Source organism: Carassius gibelio, chromosome B3, assembly GCF_023724105.1.
Source record: "Carassius gibelio isolate Cgi1373 ecotype wild population from Czech Republic chromosome B3, carGib1.2-hapl.c, whole genome shotgun sequence".
NCBI lineage: Eukaryota > Metazoa > Chordata > Actinopteri > Cypriniformes > Cyprinidae > Carassius > Carassius gibelio.
In genome coordinates this window covers 8,577,946-8,597,428 of record NC_068398.1, presented here as the reverse complement: position 1 = coordinate 8,597,428, position 19,483 = coordinate 8,577,946, and the positions used below count along the sequence as shown (strand labels likewise).

At 36.8% G+C, this 19,483-nt stretch overlaps 1 pseudogene; it reads left to right on the top strand.

Moving 5' to 3' along the window:
• Positions 1–162: 162 nt before the first annotated feature.
• Positions 163–6,198, top strand: LOC127952127 (phenylalanine--tRNA ligase alpha subunit-like; annotated as a pseudogene).
• The last annotated feature ends 13,285 nt before the right edge of the window (positions 6,199–19,483 follow it).

The window sequence follows — 19,483 nt, the reverse complement described above, 5'->3', positions numbered from 1 at the left end:
ACTTGTAATAAATGTTTGCGGACTTCTTATTGAAAACTCCGGTAACGACGGCAGCATAATATGTCAACGATTAATAATAACTACTGCGTTTTTGTCACGGTTCTTTTCTTTTACTGTCTATGGTTCTTACGGCTGACGTGACGTCACTTCCTTTTACCCATCCGAGCGACTCCAGCATGTCTGACACCGGGCTTTTGGAAGCACTCTTGCGGCTGCTTGAGCAGGCAGACGGTGGCATCGAGAGTCAGGATGTGGCGGCGGATCTCGGGGTGGATCATCAGCTGATCGTCGCCGCGGTGAAGAGCCTGCAGGCGCTGGGAGAGGTGAGCCCAAACAAGCCAGACCATCCCATCCACATGATCTGTGTTCATCACTGAAACCATGTTACAATACAGACCTGTCAAAACAACTGCTGATAAAAGCACAGTTATGATATCTGTGTCTGTCTGTCTATATATTCGTCTGCGTGCCTCTCGGTAATTTTATCTATCTATCTATCTATCTATCTATCTATATTTTGTATCTATCTATATTTTTTTTCTATCTGTATTTTGTCATATCTTACTGTTAAATGCTATTAGGCACGTTGCAACTATTTTAGAGGGTCTGTATTTTGTAGCATATTATTGTACACTGGCAAGAACATTCCTATTTTTCTTGACCCTTGTTTGTAAATTGTTGTGGGTGTCCGTATACATGCTGTTTTGTAATAGAAGCATGTCACTGTTGTTTCTCTGTCTTAACCTGTGTGAATCCTGTTGTCAGGTGATCTCTGCGGAGCAGAAGTCCTCCAGACGCTGGGAGCTGACCAGAGAGGGCTGTGAGATCGCGGAGCAGGGCAGTCTTGAATCCCGAGTGTTCAAGACCATCCCAGACGAGGGTCTGAAGCAGAGTGAGTGAACTCATGGTGAGAGATGGAGGAGTCGTCTGTAGTCTATACTACAGGAGAACACATGTGTTTCGACTATAATGAGTGCCACTAGGATGGATCTCATGAAAACAGAAAGTATTTTCTACTAAGTTTATTTTAGCTTTCTCATATTTAAACAATCTGAGTAGCGTACAATGCAAAAAGCTCTTTTTAGCATGGAAAAACATTATTTAAATTTAGTGAATAAAGTATATTTGTAAAATACAATTGGACACACATATAATGGAAGTATGCATCAATTATGCCAAATATACACTTGTTTTATATTTATGTTTATATGTGTGTTTGTGTGTGTGTTTTATCATCTGATATCTCATGTACCTTCTGATTCTTTTAGAAAATGCCGAGCGGGAAGGTTGGTTTCAGCAAAGCCATGTCCAACAAATGCATCCGTCTGGATAAAGCTCACGAGGGAGGATCAAGAGTCTTTAAAACCGTGAGTTACATGCTGCACACATAATGAATCAAGCCTGAAACTCCCAGTTAATGTGTTATTAATGTGTGTGTATGTGTGTGTTTTTGGTGGAAACTATTGAGGATGCTGTAAGGGACAAACTACAGCTGGTGCAAAAGGGACTATCGGCAAAACTAGAAGACGAAGAGAAGAATGAACTCAAGAAACGCAAACTGCTGTCGGAAGTGTAAGAGAGAGTTGAGTCTTTGGCTTTAACTTGTTGTGGAAGTTTTTCATTTTAATGCTGCTTGAGCAGCAGGAGGCGCTACAGCTCGATAATAACAATCTCATCCCAGTTGAAAACCCAGGGAAAACTAATGTATTCCAAATTTGTTAATATATGGATGTTTAATTTCAGGACGGTTAAGTCATACTGGATCACTAAAGGTAGCAGCTTCAGTACCACCATCACCAAACAAGAGACCGAACTCACTCCAGAGATGATCGCCAGGTGAGACCAAGCAGTTTCTCACAGGAAAAAACCTCAATGTATTCCACAACATCATGTTTCAAAGATGCAGTTCTGAAATGCAAGACTTTCAGACTACTTCTGACTTGTGCTGAGTTATTAACAACTTAAAAACGCCACAGTTTCAGTTCTGGGTGTAGTTGTAAGCTGCATGGCTTGTGTTTTCAGCTGGGTTGAATGAAAGGCTTCACAAGTCTTTGGTTTTTAATGTTTGTCACTTGTTTCTCTCAGTGGGAGCTGGAAGGAGAAGAAGTTCAAGCCGTATAATTTCGAGGCGATGGGTGTCGCTGCAGACTGCGGTCACCTGCACCCGCTCATGAAGGTCCGGACTCAGTTCAGGCAGATCTTCCTGGAGATGGGGTCAGTCCTTTACCTTTGCAGAACACTCTTCTGCCTCGGCTGACAAACCACCAGTTAGCAGTTTTATTGTGTGGACATAATATTTTGGACGAAATGATTTCACACATGCTTGGTCAGTGTTTTTGTGGAGCAGTCTGAATGAAAGATTTTAAAGCGTGTCCTTAACCTAAACATTCTCTCGATAATTAGAATAAGAGAAAATTGTACCAAGTGTGTTTTTGTGCTGGTATCTTATTTTCTGGTTAAGGCCTTTCATAGACAGCTGACTCCCCAAACTTTAGTATTCATATTCTATTCATATTCTATTTTTTTCTGGTTTAGGCCTTTCATGGATAGCTGACTCCCCAAGCTTTTAATATTCATATTCTATGTGATGGTTAGTTCACTGTAGAGACAGAAAATAACTTCCACTATCCATTATGAGGCATTATTTGCCTCCTAGATCTGATTTTTTTCTACAGGCGTGACATTTTTAAACTTTTTATTTTTAAGCAAATTTTTTTGTCAAATTCTTAGATTCAAGCAGTAAATGTTTCAGTAAAATCCATCTTGGCATCTGAAATGGCATTTAGATGTATTTTCACAGACTGCTCAGAGGTACAGTTTACAAATGCTTTAATGCCTGTGAGATTTTTTTTTTTTTTTTTTTTTTTTGAATAAGTACATTTATGAATGAATACAGTATTTTTCTATTTATTATGTTTTTTTTAATGGAAAGGTACTTTAAATAAATCTAAAACATCCAGTAGGTGGTGACAAATCACTGTCAATGATTTGAGTCACTCATTTTAACGATTTTTTCAGACAGATTTATTCAGTTATTGAATCATTCAAGTGATTAGTTCAAAACTCTGATTCATTTAGCAAACAAAGAACCGCATTGTGTTGCTGTTGCAATTGTTTGTATAATTAATATGAATATTAATGTGAACATTTCATACTGTTCATTACCTTTCATACCAAACATTTTACTCCATAATAATGTTTTAATCAAGCATATTCGTAAGTATTAGGTCTCTGATTCACAGCTTCACAGAAATGCCCACCAATAACTTCATCGAGAGCTCCTCTGTTCCAGCCGCAGCAGCACCCAGCCAGAGACCAGCACGACACCTTCTTCATCTCGGGTGAGAAATATCCACCTCTGTGTGTGCTTTCACTCCTTCTGCAGGAGTTCATGCCTTATACAATCAAGGCATATTTTTCTAATAATATTTGGTGTGTTTCACAGACCCAGCCCTTGCTCACGAGTTTCCTCAGGACTATTTGGAGAGAGTGAAGCAGGTTCATTCTGAAGGAGGTTACGGATCACAGGGGTAAGATGATCATTATGAGCATTATAATTCATAATTCTAAATGTTTTCTTGAGCAGCAAATCATCATATTATCATGATTTCTGAAGGATCGCGTGACTCTGAAGACTGGAGTAATGATGCTGAAAATTCAGCACTGCATCGCAGGAATAAATGACATTTTAAAAAGCATTAAAATAGAAAACTGTAATGATTTTTCATAATACTAGTGTCAGCACTGTATTTTTGATTACAGAAATGCAGCCTTGGTTTAAAACAAAAAACTTCTGAACAGTACAGTACTTTATATTTGTAGATCAATGTAATTTTAACATCTCAAATGTTCGAATTTTAAGAAACAAATATGACTGGCAGATTGAAGAAGCCCAGAAGAACCTCCTGCGAACACACACCACAGCGGTCAGCGCTCGCATGCTGTATAAACTTGCACAGCAGGTGAACACACACACACACACACACACAGAGAGAGAGACTGACTCACTGCTAGTCTCACCGCTCTTTAGCTCAGATCTCACTCGTCTCTGTGGTGTAATCTTTCAGGAGAAGTTCACACCCGTCAAGTACTTCTCCATCGATAGAGTTTTCCGTAATGAAACTCTGGACGCTACTCACCTGGCGGAGTTTCACCAGATCGAGGGAGTGGTGGCCGACTACGGCCTCACGCTGGGAGACCTCATGGGCATCCTGCACCAGTTCTTCACCAAACTAGGTACTACACTCCTTGCTTTTTAATAATAAGATACACGAGTGTGTGTGAGATTCATCATTATTTGTATAACTATCAATTTACAGTGAAGGAAGACTCCTGAATGTTCATTAATTTATTAAGAAACCTGGTAAATTACTCGCTGTCTGACTTTTAGACATCCCAGGGTTCATTCACCATGAATTGAAATGTTTTCTTTCAGGAATCACAAAATTGCGCTTCAAGCCTGCGTACAACCCCTACACCGAGCCAAGCATGGAGGTGTTCAGCTATCATGAAGGTAAAACTCTCCATACGAAGTGTTTGTTTTTATTGCTAAGTGTTAAAACTTGTGCTTTATAAATTAGATAAGTCGCATCCAAAATAAAAGTTTTTGTTTTACATATTATATGTGCATTCAGAGTATATCATGTTCATATATTAATATAAACACACATACAGTATGTGTATATATATATATATATATATTATATTTTTATGTTTTTATGCGTATGTATATACATATACAAATTATTTTCTGAAGCGATATAAAACTAACATGTTCAACAATGAATTTTTCCATAGCCCTGCAGTTCTAGACGATCAGACAACATTTCAATAATCAAAATATTTTCTGATTCAAATCAAAGTTTGTAATGTTTTGTGTTACCTTGTAGCTGGTTGGTTGTTTTGAATCTTCAAAAAAAAATTAGAAAGATTTATGAAAGCACTGTAAATTGAGTTGCAATGTATTCGTAATTGTTTGATATAATCATATTTTGTATACGCAACTTGGAAACTCAGGACTTATAGAAAGTAATGTTTCCTACTCGTAATTCAGACATTAATGTGCGTTGAACTCATAAATTTTTTATTTTTATCAGCAGTTGAGGGCACTAATATATTCCAGTACTTACAAAGGCTGCTGAAAAAGCCTTTCTGTGCTCTCAGCTAACGGTCTGAACCAGTTTAGCCTCATAAACCGTCCGTCTCGCTCGATCTCTCTCAGGTCTGAAGAAGTGGGTGGAGGTGGGTAACTCTGGGGTCTTCAGGCCTGAAATGCTGCTGCCCATGGGATTGCCCGAGGGGGTGGCAGTCATCGCCTGGGGTCTGTCCTTGGAAAGGTACATTGACACGCTCATATAAATAGCTTTATTGCATACAAAATCTGAGTTGTTTGATTGTTTCTCTATTTTCACCCATCTTCAGACCCACCATTATCAAATATGGAATCAACAACATCCGAGAGCTCGTGGGCCACAAAGTGAACCTCCAGATGGTGTACGACAGCCCAATATGTCGACTGGACTCTTAATCACCATCATACAGCTCAGCATATGGATTCATTAGTACTCTCACAACTCAGCTGAATTTGTATTGTTTATTTAAGCCAGAAGACACACAGAACTGCACTTAGCTGATGGGCATTACTTACAAGGGCCGCGTTGAACAGCCTGACGTCAAACCAGAGGAAAAGGGTCACGTCTTTACACGAGGAGCATGACACTGACCTTATTACATCACCGCCTGATAAAGAAATCTCTACTGGCCTCCATTCAAAGCTCCACTCCTGTTTTTATGTAGGTTAATTCTTTGGTCTCTACCCACCCCCGACATACACACAAACACACACACACACACACACACACACACACAAACACACACACACACACACACACAGAATGCAATGGAAACTATTAAAGTACTCTTACTGTAGAAATATTAAATTAAAAAGTTTCAAATCTCCAGTATGACTTACTTAATGGTTGTTTATTATGAAATTATTATCAGGGTTTATATATTTTTTTAATTTTATTTTTGTATTTAGTTGTCATTTTTACAGTGTACACTCATTTTCATTTTGCATTTGTACTGTAGTAAATGCAGCACTTGAGAGGTCTGGATAAGGGTCTTGAGTCATTTGTGTAAATCCAGTGAAGAGGGCTAAGCTTTCTTCAGGCAGAGTAAATCTCTCTCTTGGTTAAATGCTAGAATCTGTTTGATCTCATTGTTTCTGTGTTTGACCACAGGGTGCAATGTGCAGCTTTTTAACCTGCTTTTTTTACTGCCAAGTAATTTTTTAGCCCATGCTGAAAGCAAAAATGCATGATATGTTTAATGTGTCACTACGGGGAGCAGGGACCAATGAGATTTCACCATGTCTCACTGTGGGCGGGGCATTTTGATTTGACTCCCCCCACTGTCACATAATGTAAAGACTCCAAAGATATTTCTTCCAAACGAAACAACTCGTCAAAACTTTTTTTATCAGCTTTGTTGATATATTAAATAATACAATTCTAGAACCTTCAAGAATGGTATGTTCATTGATAAGCTTTTTAAAGGAAAAAATGTTTTGTCTCGGTTTTATATGTTTTGGCATTCAAGTTTAATTAGATTATTTTAATAATATATATTTATTATAATTAATTTAAATAAGCCCCCATGGTTGAGAACCACTGTACTCAAGTCAAACTGGATTGATGTGTCTGCCATTAATCGACATGTAGATGTTCTTTGTCTTTTCTAAGTAATAATATTTCCTGTCTGCATTGATTCTGTTTTCGCTGAAAGTGACGTAAATGTTACGCAGTGTGTTTGTATCTCTAGGGGACACTTGTACGGTGTGATCAAGTTCTATGAACAACCTAAATAAGATTAGTGCCACTGATTCCATTTCTTTCAGCAAAGCTCACGGTTGGAAATGAGTTAAAGCTGTCGTCATCTTTTCGTCTCTCGGCATCTACAACTTAAAAATGATGTAAATGTACATAACAGCTCAAATTTTGGGGTCAAATATTTGAACGTCTCTCATGCTTGACGAGGCCATGCTTTGTAATCTCTTCATTTCCTGCATCTTGTGTTGTTGGCGCACATAAGATTACATATAAGCACATTTAGAGAGGATGTGAGTTGGATTGTCAGGCTCTGAATCTGGGACAGAAGCATGTTGGTGAAGTTTAGATGATTTGAACACAATCAGCAGTGAATGGTAACTCTGTCCTTTGGGGGAGGAGAGGTGGAGGGAATCCTCTGTGACAGTGAAGGATTACATCTTGTTTACTCGCTAAAATGTCGTAACATCTTAAGTGGCCCAGTCAAAGTAATCCCCTATCGTTTAGAAATAACCTGTCTGAGAACAGCCCTGTGTTAGCCACTGCTTCACGTATTACACGTATGGATGTCTCATTTTGACATTAGAAACTCACTGTTATACGATAGATAGTATTAGTAATAGTATTTGTTTTTACTCTTATTCATGGAGATATACATTTGTTTTATACATAAGTTATTGAACTTACTTTTCCAAGTCCAACTTAAGGGTTAGCAGGGTTCTTTATATACAGCATTTGTAACAGCATTAGCTTGTCAACCAATATGGACTATAAAAAAAACAAGCCTGCTTTAGCTAAATATTGCATTGTAAGTACATGGGGACATTCACGAAGCCACATATACACACCTGAACCAGATAATCAAGCTTTATAGACTAGAAACTTCAGGGTATCTGTGTAGAAACTGATTGAACGTTGGCCCAGTTGTTTTATAGGGTAAGTTCGTCTGTATTGAGCCAGCTTTGCGTTATTATAATGTCAGTACTATAAAACCACAAATCATCTTTTGCTTTTTTGTATCCCTGCTCTTGGATTGTCTGATTGAATCCGGTGCATTATGGGTGTTTACATTTTCATACACAGCCCCTTTAACATCTTAAAGCCGCATTAACATCTTAAAACATTTCAAATTAAGAACAGGTTTATGTGCTGTTTAATAACATGTATAATAAAAAAAAGTGTCAATTTTGACTCAACATTTTATTATGTACTATTTTTAAAAAAAAGGATGCTCATAACGTAAGGTGCAGAAAAAAAACAATGGCAAAAAAAATGCATGGTTGAAATAATGCCAGAATGTATCCTGTGTGAACAACCCCATGTGGTCTCCAAAAATGCAAATGAACAAAAATATTCAAAGATGATTTCAGTGCATTTTTACTATATGGTGAATCCATATATTCAATGTGAACTTGACATTGAGATCCAGCATTCAAATTCAGATGAATCTAACATTATCAATCATCATACAAGTATCTCCACCTTTTCAAGGGCATTTGCTGAGTTTATGTTGCTTTGGGCTTTGTCCAAATGTCCCTTTTTATCCTCTGGCCCGCTCATCTCTGATTTCCAAGAGACTGGCTCCCGTAAAGAGACGCTCCCTTGAGACCATCCGACACAGAGGAGGAATTCTGGGTTTATTTGCGCAGGCATGGAAAGTCTTGACGTGAGTTATGTTATGTCATTAATACCAACTGAATATATAATGCAGAGTCATTCTGAGCTCAAGTTCTTCCAAATTAATCCTCCTTTTGGGGATGAACTGAAGTGATGTTCAACAGTGCTCATAACAGAGCTTCCATAAATCTTCTTACACAACAGGAAAAAGTAATGACTCAACCTACAGTATGTTTTTCCAAGTGACCTCTCAGAGTCCGAAAATTCAGAGAAAACTAAACAAAACAGAAGAGGTTTCCAATGAGGTTCTATTGATGCAATAATTATAGGTTTGATTCCCAGGGAATGTGAATGGTTAACCAAGTATGTGTGTGTATATATATATATATATGTATGCAGTGGAAGTCACTTTGGATAAAACCGTCTTTTCATGTTATCAGGTTCATAATATCAGCTAGCACAGTATAATATGTTTTCAAAAGTCACATCTGCATGAAGAGAACATGCACAAAGTCTTTTTCTGGTGCATGATTCTTTTCCAAATGTTTTTTTTCGGCTTGGCCTATTATACACTGTCAGTAAAGTGTCATAAGGTGGCCAAGCTTCACCTTCCTACCTTCCGTTTTTACTCAGACGTCCCGTGGGACAGTAGATGTCGGCCCAGGACTGTTGGGCACTGAGGGGCTGTCATTGAAGCTGGATGTGGGGAAGAAGGAGGGGATGTAGGGGATGGCAGCCAGCAGCAGAGGGCTCATCTGGGGGCTGTCGTCTGATGGTAAGGGGATCACCACATCGTCCTGGTCCCAGACGTGGAAGGCGTTGGCATGGGACAGAGACAGAGCTGCGGGCAGACGTGTGGGTCTGATGCTCGATATGTCGTCTTTTTCTGCATCGTCTTCGTTAGGGCCTAGTACACAGTCTATAATGAGAGATAAGTGCTATTTTATGATAAATAAAGACTTTTATCAGGGGTGTAAAATACTGAGGACCTACACTTGAGTTGAAATATAGTTCTGTGTTAATCTAACTCTATTAAAAGTTCTTGAGTTAAAATTGTCCAAGTACTTAAACATTACAGCAATTTTTTTTTTTTACTGTAGCTTTAGAGGTTTTCTTTGTACAGTTGATGCACAATTGTTCATTCATATAATTTTTCTATGACCTAACCAAGAAGATCTCAAACTAAACTGATTTATGCTGAAACCAGTTTCCTGAAACCTAGCGGTTATCCTCATTTTTACGTGTTTCTTCACAAACGAATGACCAGTTGTATCCACTGGCTTCACACTTTAGTGGAAGTTACATAACCTTTTTTCCACTACCAAGAAATGAATACCTTTATTTAGCAAGGATGCATTAATTGATCGAAAGTGTGACAGCATATACATTTATTAATATTACTATATATATATATATATATATATATATATATATATATATATATATATATAATTTTTAGGAATGTATTTGAATACTGTTTTTTCCCAAATGTGATCAAAACTTATTTTTCAGCATCAATACTCCAGTCCTCATTGTCACACCATCCTTCAAAAATCACTCTTATATCATGATTTGCTCTTCAATAAACATTTCTTATCATGAATGTTGAAATCAGTTAATTTTTTTTGAGGAAACAGTTTTTTTTTCCAGAAGTATAAGTATAAAATAAAATACCTTAAAAAGTCTTACCGTTACCAAATTTTAAATACTATGCAACCATACATGGTAAAGATTTCTCCCTTAAATGTACTATGGCAGTCCCATAGTACAGAAGAGTACTAATGCCATGGCACTGTAGACTGCCATGGTATTTTCCAAAGCTTTACCGTTCTACAAAATAAAGCAGAACAGCTAACAGGTTAACCAGGAGTTACTGTGAGTTTTTGAGATATCGTACCTGCTACATCGTTCGCGAGGTCTTTGATCAGATGTCCCACTATGGCATAGGCGACCGCGACAATCACCAGCGCGGCCATCAGCAGGTACAGGACCCCCTTCGGCAGGGGGATGAGGTCGCGGGTCACCGGCTTGTAGTCTCTGAACATTGGGTCCTCGCTCGGAAAGGAGTATTGAAACGCATGTCCGGTCTTATCCGTAAAGTTCAAACTTGTTACGTTGAGAGAATTCATAACCAGCCTTTAATTCGTCCAGACAAATCGTCCAAAAAGAGCGATTATGTTGGACGTCTCTGACGAACTTGTCGCCGTTGAAAGTTGCTTCGATTTCTGAATTAAAAACTCCTCGCTTTATAATAATCTGGAAAAGTTAGATACTTTGAACAGAATTTAGAAAAGATATGATATGTATATATAGCCTATTGTTCTGTTTATTCCTGAAGAGTTTTTTTATATCAAAACTTGTTGTCGTTTTAGTTAATCGGGTTATTCTTCAATGCCTGTAGATTCTCGTTTTTGAGTGTGTACAGAGAGAGAGCCTGTACTTCGTCTTCATTCAAGTCCAAGATTCCTCACAGGAGCGTGCTGCGCATGCGTGTCTGTGCGCTGTCCGTGGTGCTAAAGCCTCTCTCTGTCGACGTGACTCTCGCTTAACGTTATTAATCAGCCCGGAGTACATTTCGAAGTGCGCCCATTTTCCGCCCGGTTTGAATCACTACACAGAGGTAGATGGGTTCCTTTGAGCCCGCCTCCAAGAAGTTGATAATGCCGCCGTTGGCCGCGTCCCAAGTCCTTTAATTCGCTTAATTAAATCGGGGATTCCGCGAACCTGGTGATCCTCCGAAAAGACCCGCTTTCTCATTGACACATGTTAAATCCAGTTTATCAGACTAATCTTGGCTTTGTTTTGGGCGAAAATAAATCATTGTGCGTGACATGATCAGCCCAGTTCGACAATGCCATTTATAACTAAGTTACGTTTCAAATTATTTGTATAGCGCTTTTCGGAAAATATTTTTCTCAAGATTTTTCGTACTCAATTTTTTTTTTTTTTTTTGGCGACGCTAAAATATTAAAATATATATATATTTTTAGTTCAGGATATCTATAATAAGTGATACATAGTAGTAACGTTACGTTGTTTTGGTCAAGTTCTGTTGCTATGGTTACCACTTCAGGCGAACGCGACTTCTGTTTACTAGCGATTTGTTTAGCAGATGAAAATACTCAATCTGACTACTAACCAGATTTATTTGGGGGAAAATAACAATTTTACTGTTCGTAAAGACCCAGTATAGTAAGTAAGACACATTGAACATTTTTTAAAACATGAATACTAGCATGACTTTCACACTGAAGCTTAAATAGCATTTTATTGAGAGAGCAACGCTTGATCACATTAGTGGTAAAGTACTATTATTGTTCTGCAGATTTACAGGATGATAGTCAATTGATAAAGGACGTAGTTAACCTGAAAACTTGGCATGAATATTTACAATACACATCTTAAGCAAACAAAATATTTCTAATGTAATATATTACAGTATTTGCAGTTAACAAAACCGAATTTCCCCATGAAACGGTCTGAAAGGTTTAGGATCTCCTGTCTGAGTTTTGTTCTTCATGAAAACTTTTACTTGGGCTTTTATTTGGATGATTATTAGGTTTTTTGGTGGTCAAAAGTTTGGATTCAAAAGTAAATTAACATTAGAGACTGTTCTTTTTGTTTGTCACGCTTAATTAAGAGCTTTTAAAGCACTTTTTATGTTGAGTATTTTTCGAAATGTATTGCCACTGAGTAACCTAACATGAAAGTAAAGTGTGCTCTCTTTTAGACTAAATTCAGGATGAGGGGGCATTGGAAAACTCTTTCAAAAGATGACCGTTCTGTCAGGATGTTGTCAAATTAATTTTAAGCTACAGCTAAGCAGTATTCCTCTTACATAACCATTTGAGCTTGTGCAGGATTTGTCGATTTCATAATGGCCCTCTTCAAAATCAGCATAGCTTGACAGAAGACCATGAGCCAACGGTGTTAGACATAGTGTTGGACTACACGAAAGGCTTTTTTATTTGTTCTGTGTATATCCTCTTTATCCCTGCAATAAGAATCATAAGAATAATTGTGCAAGAGTGCTTATGGGAGATGAGATGGAGATTTTTTTTTTTTTGGACTACTGTATCATATTTGATAGATTATGTTTTAATGGATCATGGGAATATGGAGTTCATACTTTAGAGAGGAAAACCCTTAATTTTATTCAAACTGAGCAAAAATATGGAATTTACTGCAGTTGATGATATTTTTATGAGCATATATTAATGTCAGTCTCAGGAAATAAAAAAATCAAGGCCAGTAATTTTATACAGCTCTCATAGATCAAGCAGCAAAATATGTTATTGCATGGACTGTAACCCTTTTTTTTTATTATTATTTTTTTATGTGGACTTATTTTATGTGACAAATGTGTGTGCTGGTTCTTGTCAAGTTGTCATGCGTTTCACTTGGGGAGGTCTGAGCAAATTTATTTTTACTTATAATTTCTCATTTTTATTTTTGAATGCATTTAAACATATCTTGAAGTTTTGACTACAGTCCTGGGACAGCTAGCCCCAGACTCTCCAATGTTTTCTTCTCAGTAAATGTGCCTTTTTTGAGGTGAACAAAACCTGAGCAGTCATGATATTTAGTTCTGATGAATATGATCTTTCTGTGATAATGTGTCAGCACATGGGTTTATATCAGATACTGCCTCTCTAATCATCAGAAGATTGGCATGCTTTCACAACCTCCTGTTCCCCTCTCTGTGTCCCTCATCCTTTTCTATTTTTGGATGAGCTTTAAAATGAAATCTGGCACCTGGTTTGACTTTGAACATTTGTTCAACTATTGTTTTTGTGTCCCTGTTGAAAGTCAGTGTCCTGAAAATTATGTTATAATAAAATACTCATAAAAAAAAAAAAAAAAACATGAGATGAAATAATAAAAGTGAAAACATGAAATGATGTGAAAGCTAACATGACATAAACAATACTTCTAAAGCATTTATTATTTTCTACAATATTTAAAACAAAGGCTGTATCTGTTAACATTAGTTAAAGCACAGAACTAACATGAACAGACAATTAACAATTGTATTTCTATTAACCAACATTAAAGATATAGTTCACCCAAAGTTGAAAATCGACACCCTCAAGCCATCCAAGTTGTACTACAGTGAATGGATGCCGTCAGAATGAGAGTCTGAACAGCTGATAAAAACATCACAATAATCCACAAGCAATCCACACTCCACCAGTCCATTGTTGTGTGATTTATTTCTTACAAACACAGTTTTTAACATAATTGATGGACTGGAATGAGCGTGGATCACTCGTGGATTATTGTTTTATCATCTGTTTGGACTCTCATTCCACTGGTGAGCAAGTGATGTAATGCTAAAGATCTCCAAATCTATTCTAGAAACAAACTCATCCACAGAAAAGTTGAACAACGTTAATTTTTTTTCCCCTTTTTCATTGTGCAAATGTTTGTACTTTGCTCCTGGTTTTCCCAGTCGGCTCAGCAACATCAGAGATTATCTGTGTCCTCTGACACTCATTCATCTCGTTATTACAGTCCATTATGATCTGAGCCAGTGAGGCCAGGCCTGAATGTATTTCCATTTACGGATTAATGGTTGCTCCTAAGATGCTGACCTGAGACACTAGAGCAAATTATGAGGGCAGGAGGGTCTCCTTATAAACCTCATGTTGGTGGATTGCCAATTTATAGAGGATTTTAAGAAATTCTGTTGGCCTTGTAACACAGCACTCAAAAATGCCATGGTTTACTGGACATATATAGTGCATACATAGCTTAGGTTTTTATCTCTTTTTTTAATTGCTCTAAATAAATAAATAACTATTTAAAAAAAGTTATTCTGGAAAGTCTATATATAAAAAAAAAAAATTGTATAATTATTATTTTTTTATAATTAGCTGTCGTTTTTCTATACAACCACGCGCGTGCCCGTCACGTGCATCATTGCGCGCTGTAGGTTTGTGTAAACTGTAAACAACGCCGATAAAAGTGAACAAAATTGCCACTCGCTTACTTTGTTATTATTAAGGTTTAGAAGAACCCCAGAGACACATTACTCGACGGGGACTCATCAGAGAGTGAGTTTAAGTAATTCAGATTTGCTAAGCAACGAGCTAAGAATTGAAAATGCTAATATGAACGCGAAGCGTAAAACTGTATCTTTGACTTATATAATTTGTCGTTAAATTATAACGTACACTGTTTAGGTACCATATGAATTACACGTACGATAATAGTATCATTGTTTTCTTTGACGTACTTTGGAGCTCAGAGTATAATCCTGAAATCACCGCGCTATGTTGTAATGACTGTAACGTTAGTTTTTGAATGATGACGCCGGTTAATTATCATGTTAATGTATGTATGTACTTGTATCTGTTATGTTATTGTTTACTTAAGTGTCATATATTCTGTTTTTCAGGCTATGGCACATCACTTCTTTGGGAATTCAGGCTCTATGGCCTTGCAGTCAACACCCAAAGCTGGTCATCACCAATCATCAGCAAAGGTACATATGATTTTACACTAAAATGATCAAATGTCTGATAATTGTCTAGTATTGCTGCTAAAGTTTATTTCCTTTCGATTCAGGTGTCGGAAGATGGTTTTAACTCAACAGGTGAAACTCTGTCATTTGTTAGTCTGGACGACAGCAATGAGCAACAAAGGTGAATCAGTAACAGAAAACTTGTTCTTGCTTGCTTGCTATTTTTAGTTGTGTTTACAGACATTTTACCCATTTTTTCACCCTGTAACAGTGAGGACTCTGGTATCGGAGTTTCAAAAGCCTCGACTAGAAGTTCGCCGGGCAACAGTACTATGGAAGATGCTGCCGTGTTGACTCCCACAAGTTCAGGAATAGATGAGATTGGAAAGAAAGCACAGGATCTTATTGAGAGAATAAATGATAGGAGAGCCATGGACCAACATGTGATGAACAGCTTTGAGGAAAAGCTCATTAAAAAGGTACTCAACACTACAACAGATGCAAAGAAAACAGTTAAAGATATAAGAAACAGTATTTGACTGATATTGTGTTTTTAAGAAGTCAATGCAGTTGGCTGAAATAATACCAACATAGAGTTCAGTTTAAAAAACAAGGTAACGTTTTTAACAATTTTCAAAAATCATGTTTTGCCATTCCATGTGTATTCCAATTAATCTCAATTAAACTGCAGTTGGGTTATTTGGATTAGAGATGATAACAATTTAATTAATTTTGCAACATTTTTAATTGCATGCTCCTATATATTTGTTTATATATGCATTACATGAACAGTATATATTTATATGCATGATACATTTTACACTATAAAATATTTTTAAACAGGATTTGGCATAAGCCAAACAGCTACATGTGGATTTCCTCAAAATATCAGCCAATTTTGACATATAATCATTATTATTTACAGTAATCTTCCTATGATTTTCACTGTTTTATGATCATTTTTACTATAAAAAATAAAAAAAAGTATTTCGTTATTTTTTTATTTTTCTATGGAATCTGATGTGCCTGAAGAGTCATTATGGTATGAATATGTTTTGAACAAGCCATATACATATTTATAAGGTCTTAAACCTTTGTGTTGTTTTGGGGTTAACAAACAGAAAGAAACTTCTGAAGAAAGGAACTTAACATCCAAGTGGTTTCCATGTGAGCTAAGAGCATATTCTTTATGTTTTTGATGCATCTATGCAGAGAAAGTCAGTGATTGTTAATAATTTTGTACCTTGGCTCAGCAACAACTGGCCTAAAGCATAATGATGTAGAAAACTTTCATGTATTTTTCATGCAAACACTGTACATTTAGACATGAATGGGAATAGTTCACCCAAATTGAACATTTGCTGAAAATGTGCTCAATCTCAGGCCATCCAAGATGTAGATGAGTTTGTTTCTTCGTCAGAACAGATTTGAAGAAATGTAGCATTACATCACTTGCTCACCATTGAATCCTCTGCATGAATGGGTGCGGTCAGAATGAGAGTCCAAACAGCTGATAAAAACATCACAATAATCCACACCACTCCAGTGATCAGTGAGCTATTGCTGTGTGTGTCTGTGCAGGTGAGGGAGATGTGTCAGCAGGTGAAGGAGCAGATGTTTGAGTATTATGAGCAGCACAGTCAGGGCATGGAGGCCAGCATCACTGAGCTGTCGGAGGTGCTGGAGAGGAGCAGTCAGCTGAGTATGGAGCTACAGGGAGCCAGTCAAACCCTAGCCGCCATCAATAAAGGCCTGCAGCACAGCACAGAGCAGTAGATACACAATCAAACATAAACTTAATTTAATTTAAACTTTAACTTAAGAAGGATTGTTTAAACATTTCAAAATGAAAACTGTTTTATTTATTTTTTTATAATAGTATGTAAAAGAAAGTTCAAATGCACATTAATATGCTAATTTGATTTGTATTTACATGTATTTAAAGTAAAATCAATTTTTGATGGATTACATGGTTTATGTAAAGGTCTTTTGCTATTCCTTATAAAATCTGGCAAATATGGTTTGGGTAACTGCATTATTTGTGTTTCAATAGCTAATGTTTGAGCTTTGTAGGATTAAGGCTTTTTCCCACAGCATTAGTTTTTGAAAACTCATTTAATCTGTTGCCAATTCTCTTTATGGATTTCTTAGTGCTCTAAATAGATACAGATAGCAAGATACAGCAACATTATAAAATTAGGATTAGATAACAGACCCTAGAGACCCTCAGTACAATCCGTGTAATGAAAACCAATTTGCAAACACCATAATATTAAATCTTTTAATCAACTGCAGTAAACTATTTTATTCTACACTTCTTTGAAATCTTTGCGTAATAAATCAGTGTACACACAATAACATGCACTTTTTATCTCTGCAATCCTTGGTGAATTTCTTTACAAATCTAAAAAAAAAAAATACCTTGAAAGTGTTGTGATCTAGTTAGAGCATAGAAAAATAAATCTCTTGACAAAGACTACATAAAGTACAGACATTCAAAATGACACACATTAATTCAAATACTGCTACCACGTGTTTTTTCACCTTTAAATGTCACATTCAGAGAATACTGTATTGATGATTTCAAGTCAGTTGTAATGGTAAATGATGCAAACTCTAAAAGCATTCAGGAACTATATGGACTATGATTCAAAGGCAGCAGCAGTAAGTGGACATGATGTGACAGCAGCTCAGTTGTCCAGCTTGAAGGACTGAAGTCCAGAGATGGTTCTGCCCAGGATCAGGGCAAGAATATCATGAGTAGTTGGGGGTTCGGTGCCTTGCTCAAGGGCACCTCAGTCAAGGTATTGAAGGTGGAGAGAGTGCTGTACAAGACGAATGATATGATACTTTTCTGCAGTGCCATTTCCTCCCAGCATATTTTGGGCTTGTCTAGTGATATCCAGGGCTTCATCATTTTTCCTCACATATTAAATCACTTTTATAAAAATACAGATATTTCCTGGTTTTCCATGATCTTGTAGCAGGTTTTAATTGCACTAAATATTTATCCTTTTTCGGATCCACACTTGACTCCTGCATCCTCAGAAAAATAATATCCAAAAAAATTAATATTCATTCAGTATGGTGCCAGTGCTTTACCATTATTGTGAAAGACTTTATATATCTAATATTGATTTCAGTTCTTTGCCTACTAATAAAGTAAAGCAGATAAAACCTGATCCAGTATTTCTCTAACTAACCGCCAGTCCTGAGACATTGGGCAGCAGGTTTTCCTCTGGCACTTCCACCTCGTCCATGACAATCATCCAGGCAGCTGAAGCCCGCAGTGAGAACCTGCCTTCAGTCTTAGGGGTGAACAGACCCTTCATGCCACGCTCCAAGATGAAGCCACATATGTTCCTGTCCTCGCATTTGGCCCAAACCACGCAGATATCAGCCACTGGTGAGTTTGTGATCCTGTGCGAGAGATATGGGCAAATGTAAGATGATAGAAGAGAGTGTTTGCTACTTATGTCATCACCAATATAAATCATTTTACAAAATGTGTAGAGTGCTTCGGAAATCAGTACCAATACCCAGAAATGAATTAACATTATGGTTCCACTGTCTTGAAATCAAAGTTTGTTGGTTTTTTAAATGGGTTTTTGGTTCAATAGCTGAAATAAGGTCTTTTGGTTAACACAAGCTCAATATATTTTACTTTACAACTTAACATATATCAATTATATTCCCTTTTAATTTTTTAAGCTTTTACTTATCTTGAAAGGTTTCTACTAGGCTGCAGCCTTGCTGTGTTTATAACTCAATTCAAATTAAAACTTTCAGGGAAAATGTTCATTAATGATCATTAATGATCAGTAAATCCTTGCTAAAAACTTTTTTATTTTCCTTAGTGTACTGACTACTGTGTTATGCTACATTTTGAAATGGGTGGTTTTAAATTTTTGTCTGGTCTATTTTATTTTTTATTTATTTTATTATTATTTTTTTTTATGTATGTGTAATATTCTTGTTCTTATGTAAAGCACTTTGGTCAGCCAGGAGGCTGTTGTAAATGCGCTATACAAATAAATTGAACTTGAACTTGAACTTGACTTAAATTTATTTATTTTTTTGTCTCTATCCGTTAAAAAAAACTTTTGCCAACAAAATGACAGACCCTTATTTCTTTGTAAGGGGACAAACTTACAAAATCAGCAGGGGATCAAATAAATATTTCCCCCACTGTATTTGGGCTTCAAAATTCATAATAGTTTTATTCATTGGACAAGATTATCATGATGAACAAATTAGAAATAACTTTCATTGATTACAGGGCCAATGGAAAATCCTATTGGCTTTTTGTCAAGTCAAACAGGGTTATGTAAACTTCAGGGTTGGCTTAGTGATAGCATCGGTCCATTAAATGAAAAGGCTCATGGCACCATCATATGGACACAGTTTGTAAATGCCAGAGAATGTTACTTAACTTTCTCATTTTGTGCAAATGGTGATTTCTTGAGTTAATTTATGCAGTTCCATGCATTTGTGAACTTAGCTATTCTCTACTGTTGTTCTAAAGCTTGTGTGTTATATAAGAGTGCCCCAGAACCCACTAAGTCTTGGAGCC